Genomic DNA, 6,211 nt, shown 5'->3' with positions numbered 1-6,211 from the left:
AGCGTTGGCCCCTTAAAAAGTAATGAGGGAGAAGTTATAGACGGGGATCAGGAAAAAGCTAATCTATTAAATATATTCTTCTCTGCTGTATTCACAGAGGAAAATGAAATGCCAGGTAATATACAGCAGGATGAGATAAATGCCCCAGTACATGTCGCCTGTCTAACCCAGGAAGAAGTGCAGTGCCGCCTAAAAAAAATCAAAATAGACAAATCACCAGGTCCAGATGGCATTCACCCCCGCGTTCTAAGGGAGTTAAGTAATGTAATAGACAGACCCCTATTTCTAATATTCAAGGACTCTATAGTGACAGGGTCTGTTCCCCAGGACTGGCGCATAGCAAATGTTGTGCCAATATTCAAAAAGGGGACAAAAAGTGACCCGGGGAATTATAGGCCTGTTAGTTTAACTTCTGTTGTGTGTAAACTGTTTGAGGGTTTCCTAAGAGATGCTATTTTGGAGTATCTCAATGAAAATAAGTGTATGACTCCATATCAGCATGGGTTTACAAGGGATCGGTCCTGTCAAACTAACCTGATCAGCTTTTATGAGGAGGTGAGCTCAAGACTGGATCGGGGTGAATCGCTGGATGTCGTATATCTTGATTTTTCCAAAGCATTTGATACGGTGCCACATAAAAGGCTCGTACATAAAATGAGAATGCTTGGGCTGGGGGAGAATGTGTGTATGTGGGTAAGTAACTGGCTCAGTGATAGGAAACAGAGGGTGGTTATTAATGGTACATACTCTGAGTGGGTGACTGTTGCTAGTGGGGTACCACAGGGGTCAGTTTTGGGTCCTATTCTTTTTAATATATTTATAAATGACCTTGTAGAGGGATTGCATAGTAAAGTATCAATCTTTGCAGACGATACTAAGCTCTGTAACGTGGTTAACACAATAGAGGACAGCGCACGATTACAAATGGATCTGCATAGGTTGGAGGCTTGGGCTGGGATGTGGCAGATGAGGTTCAACACAGATAAATGTAAGGTTATGCACATGGGGAAGAAAAATCCAGGCTGGGAATATGTATTAAATGGGAAAACACTGGGGACGACTGACATGGAAAAGGACTTAGGAGTTTTAGTTAACAGTAAATTTACCTGTAGCGACCAGTGTCAGGCAGCTGCTGCTAAGGCAAATAAAATCATGGGGTGCATCAAAAGGGGCATAGATGCCCACGACAAGGAAATAATTCTACCCCTGTACAAGTCACTAGTCAGACCACACATGGAATACTGTGTACAGTACTGGGCACCAGTGTACAAGAAAGATATAGTGGAGCTGGAGAGGGTTCAAAGACGGGCAACCAGAGTAATAAGGGGAATGGGAGGACTACAGTACCCAGAAAGATTATCAGAATTGGGGTTATTTAGTTTGGAAAAAAGACGGCTTAGGGGGGACTTAATAACTATGTATAAATATATAAGGGGACAGTACAGAGATCACTCCCAGGACCTATTTATACCCAGGACTGTATCTATAACAAGGGGACATCCTCTACGGCTGGAGGAAAGAAGGTTTCTACACCAGCACAGACGGGGGTTCTTTACAGTAAGAGCGGTGAGATTATGGAACTCTCTGCCAGAGGAAGTGGTGATGGTAAACTCAATAAGAGTTCAAAAGGAGCCTGGACGTGTTTCTTGAAAGCAATAATATTACAAGTTATGGATATTAGATTAATAGGGACAGAACGTTGATCCAGGGATTTATTCTGATTGCCATATTTGGAGTCGGGAAGGAATTTTCCCCCTGGTATGGGGCAATTGGCATCTGCTTCATAAGGGTTTTTTGCCTTCCTCTGGATCAACACAGTAGGGACACAATATGTATATAGGTTGAACTTGATGGACTTTGGTCTTTTTTCAACCTTATGAACTATGTTACTATGTTATGAACTATGTTACATATAACACCGTATATCTATAGGGCTGGTAAGGGCGTAACAAACCACGTCACCTGTAGAGGCTGCCGGCGTCCAAAGCCCAGCAACCACACGTCACCCAACGTATCACCTGAGCAAGGCGCCCAGGGAGTGTTCTGCACTTCCGCCCTGAGGCATGTGCACCACGAGTACAACCATACCTTAGATAGTTGTCTCAAGCACCGAACCAGCCAACCACATATTAACAATGACCAAAATGTAAACACCAACCGCCACACAAGACGATATAACAAAAGAAAAAGAGGGAAGGGAGGGTGGGAATTTCGCCTACTTAAAAAACCTACAAGCTCATCTGTGAGCAGGTTCCCAAATTTATTTAGTTGATGACACCCAGTGCCCTCCCCTTCTTCCTGTTCCTGAACATTCAGAGTGTGGGGGCAAAAGTTCACACAGGGGCCAAGCAGTCACAGAGGATGTATGTATCTAACCAATATTTTAACCCCTTGTTAGGTCATGGGGTGCTCCTCGTTCCTTCCCCGGTCATGGTGCCCCTACACCTATTTCTTGCTCCGGGGCTGGTCTGTATGGTGTAAGAGTATGTTATGTGTATGGTGTTAGCATGAATGTATGTGTGTTACAATTTGGTGTTAGCATGTGCGTGGTGGTTGTCAGTGTATGATGTTATGAGTTTGTTTAATACCATAAATAGGGTGCTTTCTATGATTTTCTGAAGCCTGCTCCTGTACTTCCTTCACTGAACATGCACCAGTCTCTAAAGATTGTGTTCATTGATTTACCAGTGTTTAAGATCCTAACTGTGGTGGAAACAGTAAAAATATTACTAAGCATATTAATTATCTATGAGTAATCTCTATACTTAAGCTAGAAAGCCATGCACGAAACCCTTTAAATATAATATCTACATACTACAAGTTAAAATAAACTTATATAAGCAACAACAGAAAACAATGAGGGTGGATGTTGGTTTCTTATCATTACATGCACTTTTTCTTCGTACTGTAGAGGAAGTCAATTAATATGAGCATCTGCTTTGAGACTACCAAGAAGGGGATTACAATTGGGATAGCCTGTAAAGTGAACTACAATTATGAATGGTTATAGAGAGAATACATTTGTCTGAACACCTAGGCGTGTTTTAACAGGGTTACTTTAATAGTCACACACTGCAGAAATACATTTGTTTTATGGAACACACTGCTAACATCAATATAAGACATTTACCATTCTTAATAATTTAACTGTATGCTTGTTTCTATAATCACCTAATAAAATCACAAAAGCACCCTAACATTTGAATATATCCTAAGCAGAGATTCTTTAGGAAACGCCACAGAATTCCTTTTTCCTTTACTCCGGTCTCAAAGACACCTAAAAATGACAGATGCTGGTCCTTTTATTCTTTAAAACAAGAAATCAGCTGCAGCCCAGCAATAAATAAATAAATACATTCCAGTGTTTGAAACATGAAAAAATCTAATTATTATTTTTCTAATCCTGTGAAAAAGTCTGTCGAGAGGTCTAAAACTAGAATGTGAAAGATGTAATGTAAATAAGTTACAACATTAGGGACATTTGTATGTTTTACTGAACTGCTATGTTTCTCGTAATTTGGTGACCAACTGGTCCTGGGGCAAGTAAAATAATTGGAAGCCTCTGCAAATAAATGAGCATTCTGAAAAATCAATATCTATGTAGATATATAGATCATTCTATGGTAGAACACCAGAAGCAAAGGCTAGATAGCCGGTCACCACACCAAAAATGGGGTCCAAATGGAGTACCAAGTAAGAATGCCAGCTACCTTAGTCCTGAAAGTACCAACCTATTTATCCACTATTTATGCGGTTGAAGGTGATTGGTTTCTTTCTTGTACCAGGGAGATCTCATTCCAAAACATGGAATTAAAACCATGCACTTATTTGCAGCAGCTACATATTAGTAAACTGGTGTAGTTGTGTAGTTATGAACCTGCTACACATTCATTGTTTTACAACCCCCCCCCCCAAAAAAAACCCCAAACTTAATAAGCTTTAAGCTATACATACATTCCACTATTGTCCTCTGGGACTCTTGATACTTGAGGCAGAATTTAATATGGGATACATCTATTAAAATGTGTATAAAATACCTAAAACACACATGCGCACTAACACATGCACAGGTATTATAAAACACACTAACACAGACATATGCACTCAGGAAACCACATGCTAATACATACTTACAAATTCATGCCCATGCATACATACTTACACATATACATCCATGCTAACACTCATTTACACACTTCCCTTCCCTTACCTTCACCAGAGTTTTTTGTCTAGGTGTGTGGATGGCAACGTCTTGTAACGCTGACTTAAGTAAACATGGCCGACTGCAGAGTTATGAACGCAGTGTTCATGACTCTGCAGCCGACCATGTTTCAAGAATGTTGGACCCGCACGTGGGGGCAATCGCCTCCATGCCAACCCACCCTTGTCTGGGAGTTTATACATCCCACATACTGAAGGGCAGTTATGTGTCTTGTGGTTACCATACAAAAATTGACAAATATATAGTCCAATATATAGGTGAAAACACTGTAATTTATAAAATAAATAAAATTGCATGATTTCTGAAAATATAGATAATAAAAATATTTTTACTTTTGGGAGAGAGAGCAGTGATTCAATAATAAAAAAAATAGCAAAAAACCCTAATACCAGGAGGATGAACAGTGGATTTTACTGTCCTTCCCTTGGCATTCAAATGACCCAACCTATGGGGGGGGGGCCTTTTCAGGGCCCATCCAGTAATAGTCACGTAAGTCATCAATCCCCATTTTTTTGCTCAAGGAAAGGTACCATGCAAAAAAAAAATAATAATGAGTCAGATACTAAAAAACAAAAAAATCTGCCTTAATAAAAGCAATCGCATCTGTGGCAGAAGGCAGTAGATTGTATAATGGATGATGGTTGTAAGTGTAAATATGCAGTATATTGCAATTTTTCATTTCATTTTCCATTTCAAAATAACAAAAGAGTGTTCTATGACATTTATAGCTCACTAGCTCTTTTTAACAGTTAACTGGTTTTTGACTTAAACTTCGCCTAGTTACTCCACATGAATAAAAGATCTTTATTTTCTTGAAAATAGTTACTTTGTTGCCTTGATCATGGACCGCCATGATATACATCAGTTCTGACATCACTACCTGGAAACTGTCTAGGATTTGGGAGGGTCTAGATTTTTGACCAATGTACTGTCATTGAGTATAATTCCTCTGATGTCCTGTTTAAGTGGGAGGCAGAAGAAAAATTAAGATAAACAAAACTCTTTTGAGACAGCGAGCTCGTACTAGTCATCTGACAAACTTGGCAAATGTCCCTGGTGGGCAGTTGTCAGATGGCATGGGTCCCTTACCTTTGCTGCAGCTTGAGTGGTAGATTTCTTGAATGTGCGGCCACAATTTGGATACATGCATATTGCCCTTGTGCTGCTGTGCGTATCGCTGGCCTTAAAGCGCCAGGGCACATTTCTCCCATAATCCGGCCCTGGGTGAAAGCAATATGTACCTTCTGCACCTTACATGGCTTTGATGAGTTACAAAACTAAAGCTGTCCTCCTGATGTTCACATTTAGAATCCCAATAACTGAGAATGATATGATTTCCAGCATAGTTAAGCCAGCTTAATGACCTGGTCCTCTTTAGAAACAGTTATGCCAAGGTAACAATTAGTGTGTAAATACAAAAGAAATAGAAGAAAAAGGTGTTAATAGAGCATACAATCCAATCAACTGAAACAAATACAAGAATAATCCTGACGAAAGTGACACTTAAAAAGTGAAAAACACCCAAACGTGCATTAAATCTAATACATTTTGAACTGAAGTGTATCACATTTTTCCACAGGCACTTTTCCCTGTCACCTTGTACAATGAACAAAGCTCCCCAGAGCTCTGAATAGCAGCCCACTGTAAAGAGACAAGAAATCTTTTAGACACTGCCCTTATGTTTTATGTGTTATGTGTATGTTGTGAGGTTTAAATATTGTTTCATCACATGATGTACCTGGCACTGCCTTATACTTTTTTTACCTGACCCTAAGGGATTTTTTTATTTCTTATGTACTATTAAATTAATATTGTGTTTTTAATGTGGAAGAAGTTGTGTGTGTGTGTGTCTGGGGGGGGGGGGATACAGTTAGGTACGAGTAAAAAAATGAAAAAAACAAAACCATACATGTATGAATTTAGTGTAGTTTCAAAATCAGGAACACATTTTGGTATTTTTTTTATTTTTTTATTTTATTTGTAGCAAAT

The sequence above is a fragment of the Sceloporus occidentalis genome, unplaced genomic scaffold (genome assembly GCF_023333645.1).
Source record: "Sceloporus occidentalis isolate IW3139 unplaced genomic scaffold, rSceOcc1.0.p SCAF_36, whole genome shotgun sequence".
In the NCBI taxonomy this organism is placed as follows: domain Eukaryota; kingdom Metazoa; phylum Chordata; class Lepidosauria; order Squamata; family Phrynosomatidae; genus Sceloporus; species Sceloporus occidentalis.
This window is presented reverse-complemented; position numbering follows the sequence as displayed.